The sequence below is a fragment of the Elaeis guineensis genome, chromosome 11 (assembly GCF_000442705.2).
Source record: "Elaeis guineensis isolate ETL-2024a chromosome 11, EG11, whole genome shotgun sequence".
NCBI lineage: Eukaryota > Viridiplantae > Streptophyta > Magnoliopsida > Arecales > Arecaceae > Elaeis > Elaeis guineensis.
In genome coordinates this window covers 51,489,872-51,516,980 of record NC_026003.2, presented here as the reverse complement: position 1 = coordinate 51,516,980, position 27,109 = coordinate 51,489,872, and the positions used below count along the sequence as shown (strand labels likewise).

The 27,109-nt window shown below is 41.6% G+C and overlaps 1 pseudogene; it reads left to right on the top strand.

The window, feature by feature from the left end:
- The first annotated feature begins 23,549 nt into the window (after positions 1–23,549).
- On the top strand, positions 23,550–24,722 carry LOC140852560 (uncharacterized; annotated as a pseudogene).
- The last annotated feature ends 2,387 nt before the right edge of the window (positions 24,723–27,109 follow it).

The window sequence follows — 27,109 nt, the reverse complement described above, 5'->3', positions numbered from 1 at the left end:
AGGCGGAGGGGGAAACAGACTGATAGCGATGTTTGTAACCATCTGGCAGTGGGCTGCTCAGGGCCAGGAGGAGTTTGTTGCGAAGAGTAGTGGAGTGGAATCGTGGCCATCATCGGGACATGCCACGTGGAGTCTGTTGCGGGGAGTGGAGCGGCGTCCGTTGTCGCGACTTGCCAGAGGGTGGAGGAACCACGCGGTATCCATCGCAGGAAGTGGAGCAGAATCGTGGCCATTATTATGGTCTGCCAGGGAGTGATGGAGCCACGTAGAATCCGTCGTAGGAAGTGGAGCAGAGTCGTGGTCGTGACTGCGGCCTGCCAGGGAGTGATGGAGCCGTGCAGAATCTGTTGCAGGAAGTGGAGCAGAGTCGTGGCCGTTACTGTGGCCTGCCAGGGGTCCAGGTCTGTCGGTCGAAGTTCGGTTGGAGTCCGATCTTCGTAAAAGCCCGAATGGGGATCATTTGTTGAGGAGTCTCAGTCAAGGCCTGTCTGCAATAAAAATTCGAAAGGAATTCATCCATAATGGAAGCTTGGGTGAAGGCTTACGGTGGAAATCCGGCACGGACCGCTCGTGGTAGAAATTTGAAGTAGATCGTTTGTAGCGAAAACTCGGAGTGGGTCGCTTGCAGTAGGAGCTCGGAGTCCGGCTCCCGTAGGAGTCCGGACGAAGTCTTCCAGCAGTCGAAGTCGGGGATGAAGTCCGGCTTCCGTAGGAGTCCGGGCGAAGTCTACCTGCAATTGAAGTCGGGGGTGAAGTCCAGCTCTCGTAGGAGTCTGGACGAAGTCCTCCTGCAGCCAGAGTCGGGGATGAAGTCCGGCTCCCGTAGGAGTCCGGACGAAGTCTTCCGGCAGTCGGAGTCGGGGATGAGGTCCGACTCCCATAGGAGTCCGGGCGAAGTCTACCTGCAATTGAAGTCTGGGGCGAAATCCGGCTCCCGTAGGAGTCCGGACGAAGTCCTCCTGCAGCCGGAGTCGGGGATGAAGTCCGATTCCCGTAGGAGTCCGAACGAAGTCCTCCCGCAGTCGGAGTCAGGGATGAAGTCCGGCTCCCGTAGGAGTCCGGATGAAGTCTACTTACAATTGAAGTCGGGGGTGAAGGCCAGCTCCCATAGGAGTCCGGACGAAGTCTACGTAAATTGAAGTCGGGGGTGAAGTTCGGCTCCCGTAGGAGTCCGGGCGAAGTCCACCTGCAATTGAAGTCGGGGGTGAAATCCGGCTCCCGTAGGAGTCCAGGCGAAGTCTACCTGCAATTGAAGTCGGGGGTGAAGTCCGGCTCCCGTAGGAGTCCAGACGAAGTCTACCTGCAATTGAAGTCGGGGGCAAAGTCCGGCTCCCGTAGGAGTCCGGACGAAGTCTACCTGCAATTGAAGTCGGAGGCGAAGTCCGGCTCCCAAGGAGTCCGGGAGAAGTCCTCCTGTAGCCGAAGTCGGGGATGAAGTTCGAACGAGGTCTAAAAGGTGGTCGATCATTGTGGAAACTTTGGTGGAGTCCGTCCGTCGTGAAGAATCCGATCGACACTGGTGGGGGCTTATCCGTCGGCAAAACTTGGGAGTGTTACAGAGGCTCGGCCGCCAGAGAGGTTCGGAGAGATGTCGTCGAAGGTCGAAAGTCGGTAGAATCCCCGAGGGTCATTCCTGTCATGAACTCCATCGGCGCCCTTTTCGGCTCTAAGCACTCTTCGCACCAGTCCTCGCCATCTCCGTCGGCACCCAGCCGCCTTCAGTCTTTCGAGCCCCTTCAAGGGGTTCTCCTGCCGGGGCTTCTACCCAGGAGGCCAACCTCGAGAGGATGCCACGGATCAAGAGGAGTAGAAGGGGGAAAACAGCGGCCTGCAAATTCTCCGGCTGTCGAACTGTCACTGAGGGTTCCCACCGCCTCGAAGGGGGCTCGAGGGAGAATTCCTTCAACAACAGAGATTTAATAATGGAAACAACCGGTGAGCACGTTTCGCCTGAAAATTTTGGAGTAGTTGCACGGGGTGACACCGGTCAAGGGGGTAGAGTTGTCGTCACAAGCTGTGGCGGGATTCTTGACGTCGTTGGGGCTGAGGGACCAGAAGCGGTCGGCGCCGATGGTGGGGTAGTAGAACTTGTTGCGGGGAGGTGGAAGTAGTGCATGCCGACCTTGCCGAAGTACCTAGACGGTGGTTGTCGTGGAGCACACGGTGGTGGTGCACGCTTCCGACGCCATCGCGGCCTCTGGGGTGCCTCCGGTTCTTCTTGATGCAGGTCGTCGTCGCCGCTGCCGTTGCCGTCGCTGTCCTTTGAATTCTATCCCCCCTTTTCCCCCTAGGGTTAGTGCTTCAACAATGGAGCGGGACGAGGTGGGGGGGAGAGCAGAGGGGTTTATCACACACACTGAAAAATACTGCTAAAAAGGATGGAACTGGAAGGAGAAGCCGAGAGCTTGAAGTGGTCCCTAACGTGTTCCTTTCGAGTCTTGTAGTAATGTTCTTTTTCCTCAGCCCCCAGGGTCTTGTAACGTACATCTTGTTAATCGAGAATGAGAAGGAGATTTTGTTACTTCGTCCGCGCTTTGCATCGAATTGCCGCCTGCCGAACTTCTTTCATTCACCATTGTTATTGTTGTATTCCCTTCTTTTTTCTCTTTTTTTTTCGTTGTCCGGAGGTCACTGGTCGTTGCCGCATCGGCTCACTTTTCTAGTCATCCTTCTTCTTCAGCCTTAATGGCTCTGTAATGCATATTTAATAAATAATATGAGAAGGAAATTTTCTACTACCTCTTTTACTCATGTGTTGAATTGTCGCTTACCGAGCATCTTTTGGCTTTTGCCTTGCTCGAAATCAATGTCGTTCGGAGGTACCCGATTGCCGTCGCATTGATCCATCCTTTCATCCATGGTCGCAGATTTGTCTGGGGCTGCTCGGGTTTGACGCCCCCTTTCAGAGTTCGAGCTCGGAGGTTCGGGCTTCTCGTCACCCTAAGGAAGTCGTCTTATCTCGGGCCTGTGTTGAGAGCTTTCTTGAAGGCGGAGACTCTGATAAGAACCTCAATCCTTGCTGGGACGAGGTTCCTTGCATCTTTGATGCTGTTTGTTTTTTATTCATCGCTGACGCAGTCCGTCGCTTTCCTTTTTAACTCCTCTCCCCTTTTTCCTTTTTTTTTTTCGAGTGAGGGTTTTTCCTCTACTCTTGGTGAGGTCGCGGGAGCGCGAAGGGGCCGCTGAGAAGGTCCCCTTTTTCTGATCTGGTCTTGGATGATCGGACCTTTGTCAGCGCCAGGGTGATGTTCTTCCCTTACTTCTGATGTAATCGATCCAGTTCGTATTAGGACGAGGTTCTTCCCCCTCCTAATAGGGCTGTGGGGGCACGTATGGGCGTTGCAGGGCCTCTCCCCCCATCCGGTCTCAGAGTAATCGGGCCTTCGACTTTGCTCATGTTAGGGCGAGGTTCTCCTCCTATCCCTAACATGGCTGTGGGGGCGCGTATGGGAGCTGTAGGGCCTCTCCCCCATCCGGTCTAGGGAGAACTGGGCCTTCGACTTTGCTTATGTTAGGGCAAGATTCTTCTCCTGTCCCTAACATGGCTGTGGGGGGCGTATGGGCACTGTAGGGCCTCTCCCCCCATCCGGTCTAGGGAGAACCGGGCCTTCGATTGTGTCGAGACAAAGTTCTCCTCCCGCTCCCGACGCGGTTTGTTTTGACTGACCTATCGATATAGGCTCGTGCCAAGAGAGAAGACATGTGGATATGAAACTTTTATTTAAAATAAAGTTATCGGTAATACATTCGTAAGTTTTTCGAGCTCCATGGTCATGGGAGGTCTGCTCCTCCAAGCTCCTTGAGGTAATAAGTTTCGGGTCGGACAACTTCTTTGACCTCGTATGGGCCTTCCCAATTTGGGGCAAGCATCCCTCGATCTTGAGGTTGTGAGATGGTGGCTCATCGAAGCACTAGATCTCCTACTCTAAAGACTTTATTCTTGACCCGAGAATTGTAATAGCAGGCGACTTTCTGTCTGTAGGCCCCATCCGAACTTGAGCTACCTTCCGCTTTTCTTCCAGCAAGTCGAGGTTGGCTTTAAGACCTTGCGAATTGTGATGCTCGTTGAATGCCACGACTTGTGCCGACGGGAGCTTGAGCTCAATTGGGATAACAGCCTCCGTTCTGAAGGCTAGAGCGAAGGGGGTCTCCCCCGTGGGCAGTCTTTGGGTAGTTCGGTATGCCCACAACACATGATAAAGTTCGTCTGCCCAAGTTTCCTTCGCTTTTTCGAGCCTTGTCTTGATCCCTTGCAGCAAAGTTCTATTGGTCACTTCAGCTTCGCCGTTCGCCTGAGGATGGGCTACAGACGTGAAGTTGTGGGAGATGTTTAGGTCCTCACAAAATTCGATGAATCTCGCTCCCATAAATTGCCGCCCGTTATCAGTAATTAGGGTTCTCGGCAGCCCAAACTTGCAAATGATTGACTTCCAGCGGTTCGGCTTCGACCCACTTGATGAAGTAGTCAATCACTACCAGGAGAAACTTCCTCTGCCCCAACGCCACGAGAAAGGGTCCAAGGATATCCATCCCCATTGCACAAACGACCATGGGCGCTCAAGGGTGTAAGCTCGGTGGTGGGCTGTCTCTAGATGTTGCCATATCTCTGACATCGATCGTACTTTCTGACGTACTCAATTGAGTCATGATGCATAGTCACCAGTAATATCCTTGGTGGAGCAACTTGTGGGATAAGGATCTAGCCCCCAGATGGCTTCTGCAGATTCCTTCATGCACCTCCCACAAGGCGTAGTCAGCTTCCGAAGGTCGGAGACATTTTAAGAGGGGCAAAGAGTATGATCTCTCGTACAGCTTATCCTCATAGAGGATGTACCGGGAGGCTTGATTTCTGAGCTTTCGAGCTTCTTTTGCATCATGAGGGAGAACTCCATCCCTGAGATATGCCATCAGTGGGTCAATTCAACTGGCTCATGATCAATTTCCATCACGGACCGCGATTCTTCCGTACTTGGGCACTTCAGAACTTCAAAGAGAACACCCTTGGGCAATTCAGTCGGGGCCAGTGTAGCCAGCTTGGAGAGAAGATCGGTCCTAGTATTTTCCATTCTTGGAATCTGCCTGATGTGGAAGCTACTGAAGGCGGGAACGAGCTCCATTACCTTTTCAAGATACTTAGCCATGCTGTCCTCCCGCACTTCGTAGTTTTCGTTGACTTGTCCCACTACCAATTGGGAGTCGTTGTGAACTTGGAGCCGATCTACTCCCAATTCTTTGGCGATCCTCAACCCTGCGATCAGAGCTTCATATTTCGCTCCATTGTTTGTTGCGGGGAACTCGAAGCGCAGAGCGTACTCCGCGACGACTCCCTCCGGACTGATCAAGATCAGGCCCGCACCTGCGCCCGACATGTTGGAAGACCCATCCACGTAGAGGGCCCAAAAGCAACCAGGGGGGTCTGCTTCTTCTTCGGGGGAGTTCGGTCGGGGCTCCAGGCTGTCAATTTCGCCCTGTTCAGGTTCGGCCTCCTCCGGGATAGTGCACTCCACTATAAAATCTGTCAATATATGGGCTTTCACTGTTGGTCTAGATCGATAGTTGATGTCGAATTCTGTGAGCTCGATCGTCCATTTCACCATCCTCCGGAGGCATCCATCCGGTGCAGAATCGCCTTGATCGGTTGGTCGGTGAGCAACGTTACGGTGTGCCCTTGAAAGTAGGGTCGGAGCCTCCGGGCTGCAATCAACAGGGTGTAAGTTAGTTTCTCTAATTTAGTATACCTAGTTTCGGCGTCTCTCAACGTGCGACTGACATAGTAGATTGACCATTGGATTTTTGCCTCTTCCTTGACAAAGACTGCTGCAAGGGCCATGGGGGAGACCGTCAGGTACAAAAATAGTTCCTCTCCAGGCTCGGGCTTCGCCAACAACAGAGGCGAGCCGAGGTAGCTCCTTAGCTCTTCGAATGCCTGTTGGCACTCGACGATCCAACAGAAGTTCTTCGGCCGCTTGAGGGTTTAGAAGAAGGGTAAGCACCGTTCGGCCGACCTCGCAACAAAGCGATTCAGGGCTGCTACCCTCCCTGTAAGGTGCTGAACCTCTTTTATCGACTTCGGGGCGGCCATCTCCTGGATGGCGCAAATTTTCTCTGGATTGGCTTCAATTTCGCACCCCGATATCATGAAGCCCAAAAACTTTCCCGAGGTCACTCCGAAAGCACATTTAGTCGGGTTCAGCTTCATCTTATATTTCAGGAGGGTGCCGAAGGTCTCTTCGAGGTCGGCGACGTGGTTCATGAAAGATTTGCTTTTCATGAGCATGTCATCTACGTAGACCTCCATGTTGCGGTCGATCTGCTCCTTGAAGATTTTGTTCACCAGCCGCTGATAGGTCGCACCTGCATTTTTTAGGCCGAAAGGCATGACCCTGTAACAGTAAAGGCCACGGTTAGTAATGAAAGCAGTCTTTTCTTCGTCTTCCGGTGCCATCCTGATTTGATTATAGCCGGAGAATGGGTCCATAAAGGTGAGAAGCTCATGGCCCGAGGTTGCATCCACCAGTTGATCAATTCTGGGCAGAGGGTAGCTGTCCTTTGAGCAAACTTTATTCAGCTTTTTGAAGTCTATACACATCCTCCACTGCCGTTTGCTTTTTTGACTAGGACGACATTGGAAATCTAGTCAAGATAATTGACTTCTCTAATGAATCCGACTTTCAGGAGTTTGTCCACTTCCTCGGCTATCACTTTCTGCCTCTCCGATGCATGACCTCAGATTTTTTCTTTCGTCGGTCGATGCTTTGGATCGACGGTCAGACGGTGCTCCATGACTTCCGTGTCAATCTCCGGCATGTCTGCTGGAACCCAAGCGAAAACGTCCGCATTTCTTTGTAGAAAATCGATGAGATGCACCCGCACCTCTTCCCCTAGGTTGGAGCCGATCTTCACCACATGCTCCGCATTCCCATAGTTCAAAGGGATCGAAACCAGATCTTTGATTGGGCCACCCCTCTCCTCAGTGAGGTCATCGCGGGCGTCCAGCCCATCAACTGGACAGAGGACGGATTGGTCACTTCTTTGCAAGGCTATGTTGTAGCAGTGCCTGGCCAGGGCTTGGTCTCCCCTGACTTCTCCGACCCCCTGGTTGGTAGGAAATTTTAATTTCAAATGGTAGGTTGACACGACGGCCCGAAGAGCATTGAGGCCAGGTCGGCCGAGGATTGCGTCGTAGGCTGACGGCGCCTTCACCACCAGAAAATTCACCAGAGCCCTAGATTGTCTTGGATATCGACCTGCGGCTACAGTCAAAGTTATTACTCCCTCCATCGGATAGCATCGCGGTAAACCCTACCAGAGGGGAGCTAATCGGCCCCAAATGACCGTCAAGGATGGACATTCTTGAGAAGGCATCGTAGAACAAAATATCGGCCGAACTTACATTGTCGACAAGAATGCGGCGGACATCGTAATTAGCTATATTCAAGAAAACTACAACTACGTCGTTATGAGGAAATTGAACTCTCCGAGCATCTTCTTCAGTGAAAGTCATGGATTCCCCAATCTTTTGCCGCTTGGGAGGTCTGGCCAATACGCCGGTCGCTCCCCCACCGGGATTCTCCCGAGATGGTGTTGGCGAAATCCGTCGGAGGTCGATTGTCTGACCGCTCCATGCCGGCGGCCGTTGCCGGAGGAGGAGGAGCCTAAAAATAGGAGGTGAGGCTGGAGCCTGAGACCTGGCCACGGAGGTCGTGGATCACCATGTGGATGCTTTGCGGGGAGGCATCGGGCGAAGATCCAGTGGGGGAAGGAGGAGAGGACGTCGAAAAGATGACCGGAGGTGGTCCCGTTGAGCGCTCCTTTAAGAACAAGGGTACTGCAAAGACACAAGCCCTTCCTCTAGCACCAATCCTATTGGTACAAAAATCCACCTGCGTCGGAGAAGCTGGAGTCGAAGGAGTCACGTCACCGTCGGGACCTGCAAAAGAAGTCTAAACCGGAGTTGGGGTTGCTCCGGCAAGACCCTCCGACGCTCAAGTCAGTTCTCTGCCTCAACAAGAATGGAGTGCTCGAACGAAAATTTTAGCAGAGTTTCTGGGATAGAAATTAGAGCTTAGGAGAATAACGTATCTGGGGTCCCCCTTTTATAGCGGAGGGGGCAACAGACTGATAGTGATGTTTGTAACCATCTGGCAGTGGGCTGCTCAGGACCAGGAGGAGTTTGTTGTGAAGAGTATGGAGTGAAATCGTGGCCATCACCGGGACATGCCACGTGGAGTCTGTTGCGGGGAGTGGAGCGACGTCCGTTGTTGGGACTTGCCAGAGGGTGGAGGAACCGTGCGGTATCCGTCGCAGAAAGTAGAGCAGAATCGTGGCCATTATTGTGGTCTGCCAGGGAGTGATGGAGCCCGCGGAATCTGTTGCAGGAAGTAGAGCAGAGTCGTGGCCGTTACTGCAGCCTGCTAGGGGGTCCAGGTCTGTCGGTCGAAGTTCGGTTGGAGTCCGGTCTCCGTAGAAGCCCGGATGGAGATCATTTGTCGAGGAGTCTCGACCAAGGCCTGTCTGCAACAAAAATCCAAAAGGAATTCGTCCATAATGGAAGCTTGGGTGAAGGCTTACGATGGGAATCCGGCACGGACCGCTCGTGGTAGAAATTTGAAGTAGATCGTTTGTAGCGGAAACTCGGAGTGGGTCACTTGCAGTAGGAGCTCGGAGTCCGGCTCCCGTAGGAGTCCGGACGAAGTCTTCCTGCAGTCGAAGTCAGGGATGAAGTCCAGCTTCCGTAGGAGTCCGGACGAAGTCTACCTGCAATTGAAGTCGGGGGTGAAGTCCGGCTCTCGTAGGAGTCCGGACGAAGTCCTCTGCAGCCAGAGTCGGGGATGAAGTCCGGCTCCCGTAGGAGTCCGGACGAAGTCTTCCTGCAGCCGGAGTCGGGGACGAGGTCTGGCTCCCATAGGAGTCCGGGCGAAGTCTACCTGCAATTGAAGTCGGGGCGAAGTCTGGCTCCTGTAGGAGTCCGGACGAAGTCCTCCTGCAGTCGGAGTCGGGGATGAAGTCCGATTTCGTAGGAGTCCGGACGAAGTCCTCCCGCAGTCGGAGTCGGGGATGAAGTCCGGCTCCCGTAGGAGTCCGAACGAAGTCTACCTACAATTGAAGTCGGGGGCGAAGGCCGGCTCCCGTAGGAGTCTGGATGAAGTCTATCTGCAATTGAAGTCGGGGGCGAAGTCCGGCTCCCGTAGGAGTCCGGGCGAAGTCCACCTGCAATTGAAGTCGGGGGCGAAGTCCAGCTCCCGTAGGAGTCCGGGCGAAGTCTACCTGCAATTGAAGTCGGGGGTGAAGTCTGGCTCCCGTAGGAGTCTGGACGAAGTCTACCTGCAATTGAAGTCGGGAGCGAAGTCCGGCTCCTGTAGGAGTCCGGGCGAAGTCCTCCTGCAGCCGGAGTCGGGGAGGAAGTCCGGACGAGGTCTAGAAGGTGGTCGATCATCGTGGAAACTTGGGTGGAGTCCGTCCGTCGCGAAGAATCCGATCGACGCTGGTGGGGGCTTATCCGTCGGCAAAACTTGGGAGTGTTGCGGAGGCTCGGCCGTCAGAGAGGTTCGGAGAGATATCGCCGAAGGTCGGAAGTTGGTAGAATCCCCGGAGGGTCATTCCTGTCACGAACTTCGGTTGGGGGGTATTTTATACCCAACAAATTTAATGATTGAATTATTTATTCTTAAATTAAATTTATTATCTACTAATTTGACTGGTAACTGTATAGAAAAGATGTGTCTAGAACGTCATGAATCGGACGAGATAGATCGTACCACATTATGGGGATTCGATGTCGTTCGCTCGTCACATGGAGCAAATGGTAAGTAATTTTTAATTAATATATAATTTTTTAGCTATTTAAATTTTTTTAATTAATTATTCTTAAATTGTAGAGAAATACTAAGAGTGACGAGCTTCCTAGTAGGATCGATATCTACCACCGAACCCACCAGTGACGGTCAAGGGAGTGGACGATGAGGAGCCAGAAGCTTTTTGTAAGTTCTTTTAATTATTTTTTTCTTTCACAATCTAATTTTTATTACAAAATTAAAATAGCTATAACTTTAATTTTCAGGATCGTATGATAGACATCAGATTCCAGCCTACCCCTGAGGACTCGATCGCACCCACAGATGATGAGATCTGTGATTATGTGCTTGGTATGAGACCCTGTTATGTTAGGAGTCTAGGATATTGGATCACTGCTCTCTCATCCTCACACTCGTCTAGGGCTGGTATCCATGCTGCCTGTGATGCTCGACTGACGGAGGTACAGAGGCAGGCTACCGAGGATCGACAGTAGGCTGAGTAGTGAGCTGATGAGTTGGCTGCATGTGTCGATGAGTATCAGCTACTCCCCATCTAGATGATGGAGTGGATGGCGCAGATGGAGCGAACAATACAGCTGATGAGGCAGCAGCAGGTCGGTCCGAGCTCTTTCGAGCACTCCCCTTCTCTAGCTCGTTCTCCTTCTACAGATGCCGACACTTGACGGCCTCTTTATGTAATTTTTTATTTTTATTTCAAACCTCTTATAATTTTAATTTAATATAATAAAATAATAAAATTTATTTATAATTTTACTATATAAATTTTTATTTTTATTTTTTATTTTAAATTTATAAAAAATATTATAAATATAAATTAAAAATATTTAATTTCATAAATTATTTTTTAAAAAAATATGTGTCAATTATTAGCGACGGAATTATTCCTGATGAAATATTGGTCGCCAAAAAATATATTAGCAACAAAAAATTGATCGTAAATAAAATTTTTAATAAATTTAAAAATATTAAAATTTTATATTAAATTAATAGTGATAAAAATATTTTTATCATAAATAATTCATATTTTATTAGCGATAAAAATTTACGTCAAAAATTACTATATTTACATGTAAGCTTTACGTCACTAATATTATTTAAATTTGATTTTTAAAAGAAATTATAATTAAATTAATAGTGATGAAAATATTTTCATCATTAATAATTACATTTGCAACGAAAAATTTATGTTGCTAATATTTTTGTAAATTTGATTTTTATAAAAATTTTAATTAAATTAATAGAGATGAAAATTTTTCATCGTAAATAATTTTATTTGCGACAAAAATTTTTTATCGCTAAAAGTTTTTAAAAATTTAATTTTTATAAAATTTTTTAATTAAAATAATAGCGATGAAAATATTTTTTTAACGATGAAAATTTTTTATTGGTAATATTAATTATTTGCGATGAAAATTTTTTTCCATCGTAAAATATTATCAACGACGTTATTATTTGCGACTAAATATTAGCGACGAAAATTTCGCCGCTAATAACTATTAGCGATGAAAATAGCTTATTAGCGACGAATTTTTTCATCGCTAATAACCTGTTTTGTTATAGTGTCGTCCTAGAACTGAAACCACCCTCGATCACACATGAGTATGAATGTATAGGACCATATGACATGCTCTTAATAATCAATGCATCGGATCAAACTCCTAACCTGGAAACCAAATTTAAGAGTGTTTACGAGGAAGATATAGGAGAAATTCTCAATGAACAAGAGAATGAGATTGCAAACCATCTTTCTAAAATTGATAATAAAGAAATAATGGACTTTATCAATAATAGAGTTGCAAGCCATCTTTCTGAGATTGACAATCTAAAATTATTGAAATTTATCAATCCGATATTTGACACGGGATAGGTAGACTCATAAAAATCTGATTGAAGACTTTAAACTTAGCACTTTTTGGGTGGCAACCTAACTTTTTAAGAGTAGTCTTAATAAAAATCTGACTGAAGACTTTAAACTTAGCACTCCTCGACGGCAACTCAGATCCTTGAATTTTATTTTTTTCTTTTTAGTTTATTTAGGAACCCTACTCCAGGAAGAACTATCAGCCAAGTTGAGGGGAAACCTATATCTATTATCTTCAAGGTTCGAGCTGCGCTAAGAATAAATTAAGCTCAGGTGAACTCCTTTTTTGTCTCTCGTTTTAGATATCACACTCTATTTCTCTCCTTCATTGAGGACAATATCAATTAAATTGGGAGATGAGAAGAATAAAAAAAATTTAAGTCCTCGAATAAGTTAGTATTTAGCATTTAGACATCCGATTATGCTTAAGAATCGAGTTAACTAAGTATTTTTTTTAAAAAAAGATAAATTAATATATAAATCAGAGAATTTATGAGATACCGAAGGATCAAGTATTAAGAAACATAATAAAAAGTTAAATCTAGAATATAAATATTTTTTCTGTGAGTATTTCTAATTCCTTCTACCAGCATCAAAGAAGAGTTTACTTCTTATGGGCTTATATAGGGTAACTATATATTTCTTTATTAAAAATATTATTTTTAAAATAAAATAGTTTCCAAGAACTTCACATTGAGTATCCGGACCTTTTTATCTAAGTAAGCATTGAGTTTCGCGTCAAAAGGTGTGAAGGGCAAAGAAGCTCTGTTGTAAAGCTAGTCTTAATTTGTAGCCTATTTGATTCGAGAAGTAAGTCCGAGAGGTATTTTATACCTAGTGTCCTAAAGTCAACTGGTTTGAAAGTCATTGGCCTAAAACTTGTTGCATGAGCTAAACAAAAAGCTTAAGGGATTAAAATACTCAATAGCAGTACAACATTAAAGAAAAAAATATCAATAAATGAAGGATGAAAGTAACATTACACTTGCCCATATGAAAGTTAGACGATTTAGAGATAATGGTAGGAAGTAATTTAGAAAAAATTTAGAAAATATTTAGTATTCTTGGCTTAACTGTTATATTGATTAGTACTAATACCCAACGACATACCTTATTCACACTCTACTTAACATCAATAGTCCTTTTTGAAAATTACCTGGTAAAATTTGAAAGTCTAAGCTAAACGGTATTTAACTCTGAATCTTTTCTTTATTCAAGGACAAGTAAAATTCAAGTTGAAAAGTATGACGAATATATTAAATATGACACAAGAAATATTAAAATCTAAGCTATTTAATCTCTATTATTCAATATTTAATGCTTCTTATGTTTGTTTTCAAAATTATAAAAATTTATTTACACCAACAAATAAAGTTCTTGACAATTACAATTTGAAACGATCCATGAACTTTTAGATCTGTGGACCTGTGAAGACCGAACGGCATTCAGGACCTATGGGGCGGCTTGAAGCACGGCATTGCAGGTGGATGCGCACCGGAGGGAATGCACGATCGTGAAAGCAGGGGGCAAAGAAGAAAAACACGCCAGAGGTAATGCGGTCAAACGCGGAAAGCAAATCAGAAGAGGACATACGAGGAAATAGTCTAAAGAAATTGTTTCTTTTTGAAACTCTAATTTAGAAGGACGTGAGACGTGTGGATGCTGGGACTTTGGAGGGTTTTGTGAGTCCTAAACCTTTATAAATAGAGCCTGGCTGCAAGTGTCGGTCCAAGCGCATGGTTTCACGTGTTCACGTGGGAGTGGTTTAAAGGAGGGAGCAAGCTTCATGCGATTTTGAAAGTGGGACTTGATTATTGCCTGGGTCTCCACAGCGGGCTGCTGCGGCTTTTGGCTTGGCATGGCGATGCGGTGCGGCTGGACTTCTTCACGCAAGTCATGGGCGCTGCATGCGAGACATGGACGAGGCGCTGGCCGTGGGACAGAGCATGCGTGGTTCCTTAGGGAAAGGAAGCCCAAAAATACCTAGCATCTCATTTTTCTTTCGTCTCAACCATCCAAATCTTTCTTACCACTTCATATCATCCATCCATCTTTTAGCTTTTATTCTTTTCTTTAGTCCCACATCTAAAAATCATAAAAATTTTCTCCTTCCTAATACCTATAAATAAAGCCCAATGCCTCTACCTAAAAATCATTGAATAAATCCAAAAGATCCAAAAAATCTGAGAATTCGAGGAAATCTTCAAAAACTTTTGCAAGGAGGAGAGAAGGGATCATGCACGGCTAGCAACTCTATGAGATTTAAAAAGCTAAGTTCACAAGTCTATGGCCATCGCAGTGTAATTAATGGAAAAGAGTTTTCATTTAAAATCACTATTAGACTTGAGCTGATCACATCTATCATATGATTGATGATGAAGTTTGACGACTTATCCATGACCTGCCATCTAGTCGGAACTCATGATAGAAGGACTGTATCATACATTAACTACACCTAGAAGTTCTATTTTGGTTCTGCTGGGTTTCCACTACATATTGCTATATGTCACTGATAGATTGTGAGAGCTCAATAAGATCATTTTGGATCAATGGTCCTTGTCGAGTTAGAGTAGAACTATTCCGACCTACTGAAAGGTGTTTCAGTGATACCTCTGATAGAGATTATGGTATTTCTCATTACCAGACAGAATTGAACTTATAGGATCACATATAAAGAAAGAAAACTTGAATTGATTATAATTGGGCTTACGAAGCACCAATTTATATGGATTTAGAAAAATCTAATTGGGTTCATGTTAACTTTACTAGCACCTGGGTGAACCCAACTTCTCTTATGGTTGATTTACTTATATGACGAGTCTTTATCAATTTTTGTATTTAATTTGAACCTAATTGAATTAGATTCAATGAGATCCAATTGTTGGATAATTAATTTATGGTTTGGATTAAATCAAAAAAGAGTTTCTTGATTAAGAACCCTTGAAGAGAATTTATGAAATCATGTGGGCTGATTTGTACATTCAATAGGATCTCATATGATGGGACACTTAGAGTAGGGTGTGGCTTTGAGGGTGTAATGGGTGGTGCCCTATTTATTTGGTCCCACTATATTATGACTAGGAATTCTAATATGATTAGAATGAGGGATCCTAATTTGATTAGGATATCTTTAAGTTATCTATATAAAAGACCCTAGCCCTTTAGTTGTAAATCAATCTTTCCTCCTCCTATCTTACCGCCATCTTTCACTATGCCACACCTCCCTCCTCTCTCTCTCTCTCTAGCCCACACATCATATCTCTCTAGGCGTCCTCCCTTTGAGCCAAAGGGAGGGTGGGCGGCATCCAAGAAAGTGAGTCAATTGTTGGCGTCACTTGTTTGGTTTTTGTTCCCTTTGCTCTCAAGTTGCTAAGAATTAGTTACAACCAATTCTTAGTTGTTGTTCTTCCTGATTAGTTGAAGAATCAAGAAAGGTTCTTGCTTTCTTCAAGAATCAAGAAAGAATGATTAAAAGGATCATCAAAAGGGTTCTATTTCGATCCAGGTTTGGTTCAAGCCTATTTAGGCTTTGGTTCAAGCAAACAGCATCTAAGAGAAAATAATTCAGATTGGCCTTGTGGATACATATAGAGGTAGAATGCTTGTACTGTTGATTCAGAATCCTCCACGCCTATATCCAAAGATTGAATCAGATTCAATCCCATTTACAGGTTTGAAGCAATAGAAAAGCAATTCAGATATATAAATTAATTTCAGACTTTTGTTCGTTCTTCCTAAAATCAATATTATTAATTTCAGCATATGAACTAGATCTATAGGTACTTTCATACGATGAATATATACTTAGATTAAAAATATTTTAATCTGATTTTTTGTTGTATTTTAGATTTTGAAAAGTTTTGAAATCTACTTGTACTAGTACCTGTAGAAATTCCAACAGTGATATCAGAGCTACATGTTCATATGTATGAAAATAGCATAAAAATTTTGAAAATTATTTTTAAAATTTTAATTTTAGATTATACATGAGATGTATAAGTTTATGTTCAGATCTAAAAAGTATTTTAGATCTGATTTTTATTTATATATGCGATATATGAAAGCATGCATAGGCTAAAAATTAAATTTCTATGATCTGAATTTTTTATATATACGATATATGATGGTATGTTTAGATTTAAAATTAATTTTTAAAAATTTTAAAATTTTTTATTTATACGATATATGATTGCATGCATGTTCTGAAAGTACAAGAATCAAAAATTTACTTTTTATGCAATTAATTTAGATCTGAAATTTGTTTCAATGATCTGAAATTAATGTGTGCATGAATTGATGGGCATGGGTAATTTTGCATTAAGTCAATGAATTACATCTTATGTTACAATTAGATCATATTAGGTTGAAATTGATGTAGCTATTGAAGAAAAAATGGGTAGTTCAAAGTATGTATTTTTAAAATTTTACAGTGAAATAATAAAAGATTAAACACTTTAATCTTCTAAACATGCCTTAGATTAGATCTAAACTACCATTAAAGATCTATGACATAAAAAATTTATATATAAAATATGATATAAAATAAAAAACTGCATCGATCACATCGATACCTTGAATCTGATCTAACCTTTAGATCATATTGGTTAGTTCAGAACACATTATCTTTTTGTGGATTAATGATCTCTGCTGTTGGTAGGTATGGTACGAAGCTCTCACTGATGTCAAGTAGTCACACAGATCGTCCACTCGAAGCCCTGATTGGATCTTCCTTCGCGAGAGTGCTAGCTCGCATCGAAGGCTCTGGATGGCTGATTCAAGCTCCTTTCTTCGGATCTCACGGACTCCTTCGGATCAAAAGATGAAGTTTATGAGAAGGTGGTGGTGCAGAAGATTGGATAAGACTCACTCTTATATTTTTTTCTCACAAAACCTAGAGTTGAAATCCTAGAACCCACGGCTCACACCTGAGAGAAAGAACACTTCCTCTGTTACTCACGCACGGAAGCCCAACCTACTCTCAACTTTTCACATCCTCACTCTTAGGTTTCTTATACCAAAAATCACTCTTAATCTCTCACAAAGTTGATCTCCTTTTAAGGTTGGCATCCCATGGAAGACAAGGACAAGAAAGAGATAGATTCGGTTTAAATTCAAATATTGGTTGATCCTTATCACCAATTCAAATCAAATTTGAATTAAATTTTGAATCAAATTTTATCTTCATCTTATGAACTCAGAGAGGGATCAACCAATATTAGAATGGTGAAAAAAATTTCACACAAAAATACTTTATGCGTGGAGAAAGGTGGTTACATAAAGAGGAGAGTCCAACTCAATTTGGACTCTAGATTTTTATTCAAATTCAAACTCATTTGAACTCAAATTTAAACCAACCAATTTTTAATTCAAAAAAAATTGGATGAGAATGTGAAAAAAGCTTCTGGGCATGAGAAAAATCATATAAAAATATTTTTCACATGAAGAATAAGAGGGCACAAAAAAAGAAGGTCTAAGAGATTCGAATTTGAATTATTTTTTCATCCAATTAGATTTTTAATCCAACTAAATTAGGTTAAACCCAATTGAACTACTAAATCTAATCTAATTAGATAGAAAATAGTTTTGATTAAATTTTAATCAAATCAAAAATTAATCGAGCTCAAGTCCTGATTATATCAGGAATCGAACATCCTTAGCGATTTGATCATCTCATAACCTAATCGGGTCCAACCAAATTGAATCCAATTCAATTAGATTTGATCCAAAACTCAATGCTCAATCAAATTGAGTTAATTAATAATCTAACTATTAATCAATCCTTCTACAATTCATCAACAATTAGCAAATTGATTTATTATAATTTTTGTATAGGGTTAATCATCAATCGAATTAACTGTTTTATCCTAGAATGATTTTTAATCGTTGATCAGCCATATGATTAGTCAGAAACTTCTTTTGAGTATGATCCTGTAGGTTCGAACCTAAGCCAGTAGTATAAGAATAATCTTTCTAAACTAATCAAAGTGACCATCTAACAATGATATCCGACATCTAGATAGGTCGAAAGATTACAAAGCATCATTCAAGAACCTATTGGCATATGGTTACCGTATAATTCATCCCTTTGATCCAAATACTCAAGGTGACCTAGAGTTTAACTGTCAACTCTGGTATGGTAATCCACATTGTATTTTAATTTTTAAAATCCATCACATGGATTAGTCCGGTCAAGGTTTTACTGAATTGAAACACACTAATACATTAACTCCTACTTATTCAGAGGGATCAATTCCATCTTGACTCACACACCGACTTCGTAAGTATTTGACTGTGTCCAAAAATCTTTCATCACTGAATTAGAAATTTAGGTAGTCCAGTACCAAAGCACTGTGAGTTGCTTACAAGTCACCGTGGTGATCTTAAGTCGGAGGGATATTTATATCTATATCCTTCACGAGCTACTCTTGACAGCAGAGTGCTCAACAATTGATCACGTTCAGTGAGATGTACTCCTACGTCTCACTTGCATGCTATGCCAGTGTCTCCACACTCCTTGATTAAGAGGATAACCAATATACATGACACACAATGACCTATACCTAATATAGCTATCATCCTAATAATAGTATATCATTTGGTCGTGAACTTAAGGTTTAAGAACTAAATGATATATCCTTCTATATCGAATCAAATAGTCCTAAGGACTTCATCACATAACAGAAGTTTAAAATAAGATATATATAGTGATGAAAAAATTAAATAATATTTATTAATTCAATAATTATATATAATTATAATAATAAGCTCAACCATCAAAAGACTGACGATTGACTTTGGGATACAATTCCCAACAACTCTCACTTGAACTAAAGTTAATCAGTACAGTATCATATACCCATCTTTAATTTGTAGTCTTCGAACTCCTTGACATCAAGGTCTTTAGTAAATGGATCGATCAGGTTCTCCTTTTTGTCGATCTTCTAAAGCTCAACATCACCTTGATCCATGATCTCCTGGACCAGGTGGTAGAGACGCAGAATGTGTTTGGTCCGTTGATGTGACTTTGATTTCTTTGCTTGAGCAACGGTGTTAGTGCTGTCACAGTACAACAAGACGAGGCCATCAAGAGAGAGTGTCACTCCGAGCTCATTGATGAACTTCTATAACCACACAGCTTCCTTTACAGCATTGGATGCTGCGATATATTCCACCTCGCAAGTAGGGTCAGCGATAGTGTGCTATTTGAAACTTTTTCAGCAGATTGCTCCATCGTTTAGGATATAAATATATCCCGACATGCTTTTACTGTCATCATGATCTGACTGAAAATTAGAGTCTGTAAACTCCACAAATTTTAAGTCAGATTCTCTATAGATAAATCACTGATCCTTAGTATTTCTCAAATACTTAAGGATGGTCTTTACGACCTTCTAGTGATTCTCACTTGGATCGGACTGGTATCTGCTCACTACTCCTAATGAGTATGCAATGTCCGATCACGTACATGTCATGACGTACATAATAGATCCTACTGTCGAAGCATATGAAATTCTACTCATACTCTCTCTCTTGAGAAGTTGTCGGACAATCACTCTTCAAGAGAGAAATTTCTTGACTTATCAAAAGATAGCCTTTCTTGAAATTCTCCATACTAAACCTTTTCAGCACAGTATCAATGTACATCGACTGGGATAATCCAAGCAACCTTTTAGATCTATCTCTATGGATCTTCATCCTAAGAATGAAGGATGCTTCTCCCAAGTCCTTCTTGGAGAACTGTGATGACAATCAAACTTTTATTTTCTGTAATACAGGGATGTCATTTCTGATTAAGAGAATGTCATCGACATACAAAATAAAAAATACTATCACAAAGTTATTAACCCACTTGTATATGTAGGGTTTCTCTCCATTCTTAATGAAGTCATACATTCTGATTACTTTATCAAAATACATGTTCCAACTCTGAGATGCCTGCTTAAGTCTATAGATGGATCTCTGAAGCTTGCACATCTTAAACTCATCTATGGATATGAAATCTTCAGGTTGTATCATATACACCTCTTCTTTTAGCTCTCCATTTAGGAAGGCTATTTTCATATTTACTTACCAGATTTTATAGTCCAGATGTGCTGCTATCGCAAGCATGATCCAAATGGACTTGAGCATTATCACAAGAGAAAATATCTCGTCATAGTCAATACCATGACACTGACGGTAACCCTTGGCAACCAAACGGACTTTATAGGTCTCCACCTTTCCGTCTGTGCTCCTCTTCCTTTTGAAGATCCACTTACACCCTATGGGTCTTATCCTTTCAGGTGGGTCAACCAATATCTATACATTGTTGACTTTCATGGACTCCATTTCAGATTTCATGACTTCAAGCTACTTATCAGAGTCTGACCTCTGCATCGCATTCATATAGGTGATCGGATCCTCATTATTATCATTGAGTTCAATTGGATCCCTGTTCCAGACTAAGAAACCATAGTATCTATCTGGTTGATGCGGTACTCTACCAGATCTTCTTAAAGATGTTTCTACAATAGGTTCTGAATTTGATTTAATCAAGTCTGACTCTATGAGTTTACTAGATTGTGTTGGTTCTTCTACCGATCAAACTTCATCAAGTTCAATCTTTAAGGCATTAATTCCTTTATCAAGGAACTCTTTTTCTAAAATGCTTGCCCTATTACTGATGAACACCTTCTATTCGTTAGCAAGGTAGAAGTAATATCCCTTGGTCTCTTTTGGATACCCTACAAATAGATACTTATCAGACCTAGGTCCAAGCTTGTCAGTTTTCAAATGTTTGACATAAATCGAATACCCCAAATCCTAAGGTGAGAGAGTGCTAGCTTACGTCCTATCTACATCTTATGTGGTATTTGACTTACAGACTTACTCAGAACTTTATTTAAAATATAACAAGCTAACTCGAGTGTATATCCCCAAAAGAAGATCGACAGACTTGCAAAATCCATCATAGACCGAACCATATCTAACAAGATTCGATTCTTCATTTTCGATACACCATTATGCTGTGATATTTCAGAAGGGATCCATTATGAGAGAATCTCATCTTTTTCAGTAAAAGGTAACTTGATCATTTTTTTCAAGAAGACAAGACTCACAGGTTGGGAGTGATTCACAATCACTGACTTTGAGGATTCTCTTTTATGTCAACCTATTTATTCTGTTCTTGTTAACATGACCTAACCTACAATATCAAAGGTAGATATCGGAGACGTCACTAATTCTAGGATATTTGCTGGGCATGTATATTACACTAACAGATTGTGACAATATATAAATATCATTGTTCAGCTATCCATTCATCACATTAACACCATTCATAATGATATTAAAATTATTTTTTTATTAAAATTCTATAACCGTACATGGCCAAAAGGCCTATAGAAATAATATTCAATAAAAAAGAAAGACAAAAGTAACATTCACTTAGAACAATTACATTAGACTTGAATACAAGCTTAATAGTCCCTAATTAGAACTAAAATTGATCTTTCATCTCCAACATTACGGAACCTTTCACCTTCTTCAAATCTCCTACTGACCTGCAGACCCTGCAACAAATTATAAATATTAAAAGGGCTTCCGATATCTAATACCTAGGTAGTAGAATCATAAATTGAAAAATTACAAGGTGTTATCATATAATTATCTTGTTCAGCAACAACTTGCTTCTTTCTCGACCTATTCGGATCTAGGGAGGCAATGCATTGGGGATAATTCCTCTTCTAATGCTCCTGCTTCTTGCAATAGAAGCATTCTACCTGACTCTGATCGGACTTGAGTTTCTTGATTTGACAGGGCTTGGGTGCCCCAGCACTTTGTACCATTTTTTTTGTTCTTCTTGTTCTTCTTCCCTTTCTTAAAGGGTCAACGTCCAGAAGAAGATCCTTCAACAATATTCACTGACTCTTTATGGAGCTGATGATCTTTCTCAAAGTTCTGCAGCAATCCCAGCAAACCATGGTAGTTGATTGCTGGTTTTGTCATTCAAAATGAGTAAGAAAAGGGAGGTAGGACTTAGGCAGAGAATTCAAAATAGCATCTTTCTCAAACTGCTCATGCAGGAAAAAGTTGACCTTGCTTAGGTGCTTAATCATCTCGATCGTGTATAATACATGATCAGTGACTGATGCTCCTTCCCTCATTCGAGCATTGAAGATGGCATAATAAGTCTTGTGCCTCTCAACATCGTCGGGTGTGCCAAAGCACTCATTCAACATTTGCAACATATCCTATGGCAGAATATTCTCGAAACGATGGCTGAACTCATCATTCATTACTGCCAGCATAATACAACGAACCATAGTTCGATCATTGAGCCACTTCTGATAAGTATCTCTGACTGTACTACATGCGTTCAGAGCTGGCTCCTCGGGTATCAGATCTGTCAACACATACAAGATTCGTTCATGCTCTAAGATAATTTTGAGCTTTCGATACCAGCTATCAAAATTTGATCCTGTCAGTTTATCACTATCTGATAGTAATCGAAGCGACAAGGTAGTTGCCATAACTTGTTACTCTAAAAATTAATTTTGATGACCATAAACTATTTTAGGGGACTACTAATGAGTTTTCTATATTTGAAGATTATTTTTATGATGTTTTAGGTAGTCCAAGAGATTGGATTTGAAAAGCTTCATCAAATATGCTAAAAGTTAAAGTTTCAGCAAGTTGATGAAGTTTTGAAGACTTTTGAGAGTGTCCAAACTAATTTGAATTCATTTGAGAGCGTTTGGATGAGTTATGGTAAGTTTTAAACCTTAAATACATGAAAAACTGGGTTAGAACATGATGGGATGACTCACCTGAGTCATCCCTTTCTGTTAGGCAGCCAGCATGCAGCATTTTGGGTCATGGCATGCTGTGGGATGACCCACCTAGGATGCTCCATGTAATTGGGACACCTCTCTGAGACCTTGAGACCAAAATAGAAAGCAGGACTTTCTGTCTGGCCAATTGGGACACCCCATGGGATGTCTCATTTCTGCGAGCACGCATAACGACTAATTTTCAGCCCATTTTTGATGCATTTAATACTCATTAAACACTCTCCAATGGCTCTAAACCAACTCTAAGACATTCTCAAGGGTGAGTGGCAACTATAAATGCTCTATTCAAGTGAGAATTCATAAGATTTTTGCAAGCTCAAAGATTAAATCTGAGAAAAGTCATTTTCAGCCTTAAGAGAGAGATTGAAGTATTTAAGCACCTCACCAACCACTCTCCAGTAGCAATCAAGTGTGAAATTTATTGAGAGTGTATAGCAAAGGCTTCCACCCCTTAAGTATTATATTTCTATTACTTTTATTGTGTGTATTTAAGGGATTTGTGTGCTGAAATTTGTATACTCTATTTTTCTTAAATAGTTTTTGGGTGTTTGAGTTTTGAGGAATTTCAAAACTCGTTTGGATTGATCCGAACCCTGAATTAGAGTATTGAGGGTTAGCTTGTACTCAAAAAATAAATATTCTTGCTTGAAAGGCAAGGATCGGAGGTGTCCGATGTGGTGTAATCTATTATTATCCATTTACTGGATTGAATTCCCAAGTAGGAACTTGAAGAGTGGATGTAGGTGCAAGGTTGGCACCGAACCACTATAAATTCTTTGTGTTTGTTGTGCTTATCTCTCTTTTCTTATTTTTTATGCTCATTACTTGCTTACTTCTTATTTATGTTTGATTTTATTTCTATTGCAAATTGATACACTTCACCCTTCACCTTAGCACATTGTTTAAGTAGTTTAATCTTTAAAATTTTGAAAAGACTCAATTCACACCCCTCCCTTTTGGGCTCCATATCTAGGCAACAAGTGGTATCAGAATCTGGTGCTCTAGTTCTTACTTGATTTAACCATCAAGAGCTAAAGATCCATGGCAGCCCAATTTGGCACATCCCTATCCAAGGGGCAATCCACAAACTGACCTCCATTTTTTAATGGATCAAACTATACCTATTGGAAAGCTCGAATGAGAATTTTCATTCAAGCACTTGACTATGACATGTGGAGTGTCATAGTAAATGGACCACACACACCCACCAAATTGATTGATGGCATGTCTATTCCTCAGTCGAAAGGTGAATGAAATGATTTTGATAAGAAAATGGCTCAGCTCAATGCTAAAGTCATGAATATTTTATATTGTGCTTTGGATGCTAATGAATTTAATCACATTTCTACATGCATATCTACTAAAAAAATTTGAGATAGGCTAAAAGTCACACATGAAGGCGCAAACCAAGTAAAAGAATCTAAAATCAATATACTTGTGCACAACTATGAACTGTTTAAAATAGAACCTGAAGAATCAATAACTCAAATGTTCACTCAATTCACTAACATCATAAATGGCTTAAAAAGTCTTGACAAATATTACTCTAATAGTGATCTTGTGAGAAAAGTGCTCAGGTCATTACCATGATCATGGGAAGCAAAAGTCACTACAATCCAAGCGGCCAAGGACTTGAATGTTCTACCATTGGAGGAACTGCTTGGATCCCTTATGACCCATGAACTGGCCATGAAGCAGCACACTGAGGAGGAAACCAGAAGAAAGAAGATCATAGCCCTCAAGTCAACAGCTCAAGAAGAAGATGACTCGAAAAAATCAGACAACAGCGAAGAAGATGAGGACTTGGCCCTGATCACTAAAAAATTCAAACGGTTCATGAGAAGAAAAAGAAAAGGGACCAAGAGAAGGCCACTAGCTAAGGTGGAGCCAAGTAAAGAGAAAGAAAAGGAGCAGTCCATAATTTGCTATGAGTGCAAAAAGCCTGGCCACTTCAGATTAGAATGCCCTCAACTCAAGAAAGGTCAAAAAAAGTTCAAAAAGAAGAAAGCCATGATGGCTACGTGGAGTGACAGTGTCGACTCCACCACTGATGAAGAAACCCAGAAAGAAGCCAACATGTGCCTTATGGCACATGAAAATTAGGTATCATCTGAAACTCAATCTGAATTTACTTATGATGAATTATTAAAAGCTTTTTATAAACTCTTAAATGATCTAAAAGAATTAAAAAATAAAAATAAAAATCTAAAATAAAGAAACCATGAATTAAGTAAGGAAAAAGAAGAAATTGATAAGAAAAAAATGAAAAATTAGATCTAAAGAATCAATCATTAATAAAAGAAAAAGATGAACTCTCTAGTCAAAATAAAACTCTTATAAAAGAAAATCAAAAACTAAAGGAAGAGATATCAAAGTTAAAACCTATAGTTGACAAATTTACTTTAAGTTCAAACAAATTTCAAATGATTATTGATAGTCAAAAGGCTATATAAGATAAAGCAGGACTTGGCTACAATAATCTAAGAAAATAAAAGTTCTTCAAAAATATTTTTGTCAATGAATCCACAAAAAATTTGCCAAATGTTACTTGTTTTAGATGTGGTGTGGTAGGACATAAAGCATATACATGTTCATCAAACAAATTTAATAGTAGAAAGGTTAAAAAAATATAGGTTTCAAAAGGAACCATTGTGACTAACCCCAAAGGATCCAAGTTAGTTTGGGTACCTAAGGTTAAAATTTGATCTCATGTGTGCAGGTGTGTCTTGCATCTCAAGCAACAAAAAGAAAGTGATATCTTGATAGTGGATGTTCAAGACACATGACAGGTGATGAATCATAATTCATCACATTAGAAGTCAAGAATAGAGGGATGGTCACCTTTAGAGATAATGGCAAAAGAAAAATCATCGATATTGGTAACATTGGTATCACTCCCTCCACTTATATTGAAAATATTTTACTTGTAGATGGTCTTAAACATAACCTGTTAAGTATCAGTCAATTGTGTGATAAAGGTTATAAAGTAGTATTTGAATCATCTATGTGCATTGTAACTAGTCCCACTGATGCTAGCACTAGATTCATTGGACATAGGCATGACAATGTATACATGGTTGATTTGGATAATCTCTCTTTACAAAGCATGTAATGTCTTATGGCCATGAATGCTAAAATTAATAAGACTAGTTGGCTTTAGCACCGTAGGTTTGTACATATTAGTACGCACATACTTTCTAAAATCATTAAAAAAGATTTGATTTTTGGTTTGCCAAAAATTAGTTTTGATAAAGATAAAATATGTGACGCATGTCAATTAGGTAAAAAAATAAGAGTTTCTTTCAAATCTAAAAATATTGTTTTAACTTCTAAACTTCTAGAACTCTTGCATATGGATTTATTTGGTCCAACAAGAACAATCAATCTAGGAGGAAAAAGATATAATTTTATAATCATTGATGATTTTTCATATTTTACTTAGATTTTATTTTTAGCTTCTAAGGATGAAGCATTTTCTGCATTCTCTAAATTTTGCCAAAAAGTTTCAAATGAAAAAGGTTTACCAATCATTTCTATTCGAAGTGATCATAGAACTGAATTTGAAAATAAAGATTTTAAAAAATTTTACGATGAAAAAGTATAGATCATAATTTTTCAGTACCTAGAACACCTCAACAAAATAGAATAGTTGAAAAAAAATAGAATACTAGAAGAAATGGCATGTACTACGCTATGTGAAAGCAAGCTCCCAAAGTACTATTGGGCAGAAGCAATTAACACAGCATATTATATTTTAAACCATAAGATCAATTTTAAGGAAAACACCTTATGAACTATAGAAGGGTAGAAAACTTAATATAAGTTGTTGGGTATAAAATACCCCCCAGCCGAAGTTCATGACAGGAGTGACCCTCCGGGGATCCAACCGACTTCCGACCTCCAATGACGTCTCTTCAAACCCCCCAAGCGGCCGAGCCTCTGCAACACTCCCAAGTTTTGCTGACGAATAAGCCCCCACCAGCATCGACAGGATTCTTCACGATGAACGGACTCCACCCAAATTTCCACGATGATCGACCATCTTCTAGACTTCGTCCGGACTCCAACGGGAGCTGGATTTCATCTCTGACTCCAGCTACAGGAAGACTCCGCCCGGACTCCAACGAGAGCCAGACTCCGCCCACGACTTCACCTGCAGACTTCGTCCGGGCTCCTACGGGAGCCAGACTTCGCCCCCGACTTCAATTACAGGTAGATTCCGTCCGGACTCCTACGGGAGCCGGACTCCATCCACAACTCCAATTGCAGGTAGACTTCGTCCGGACTCCTACGGGAGCCGGACCTCGTCCCCGACTCCGGCTGCAGGAAGACTTCGTCCGGACTCCTACGGGAGCCGGACTCCGCCCACAACTCCAATTGCAGGTAGACTTCGTTCGGACTCCTACGGGAGCCGGACCTCATCTCCGACTCCAGCCGCAGGAAGACTCCAACGGGAGCCAGACTCCGCCCATGACTTCACCTGCAGACTTCGTCCGGACTCCTACGGGAGCCAGACTTCACCCCCGACTTCAATTACAGGTAGATTCCGTCCGGACTCCTACGGGAGCCGGACTCCGCCCACAACTCCAATTGCAGGTGGA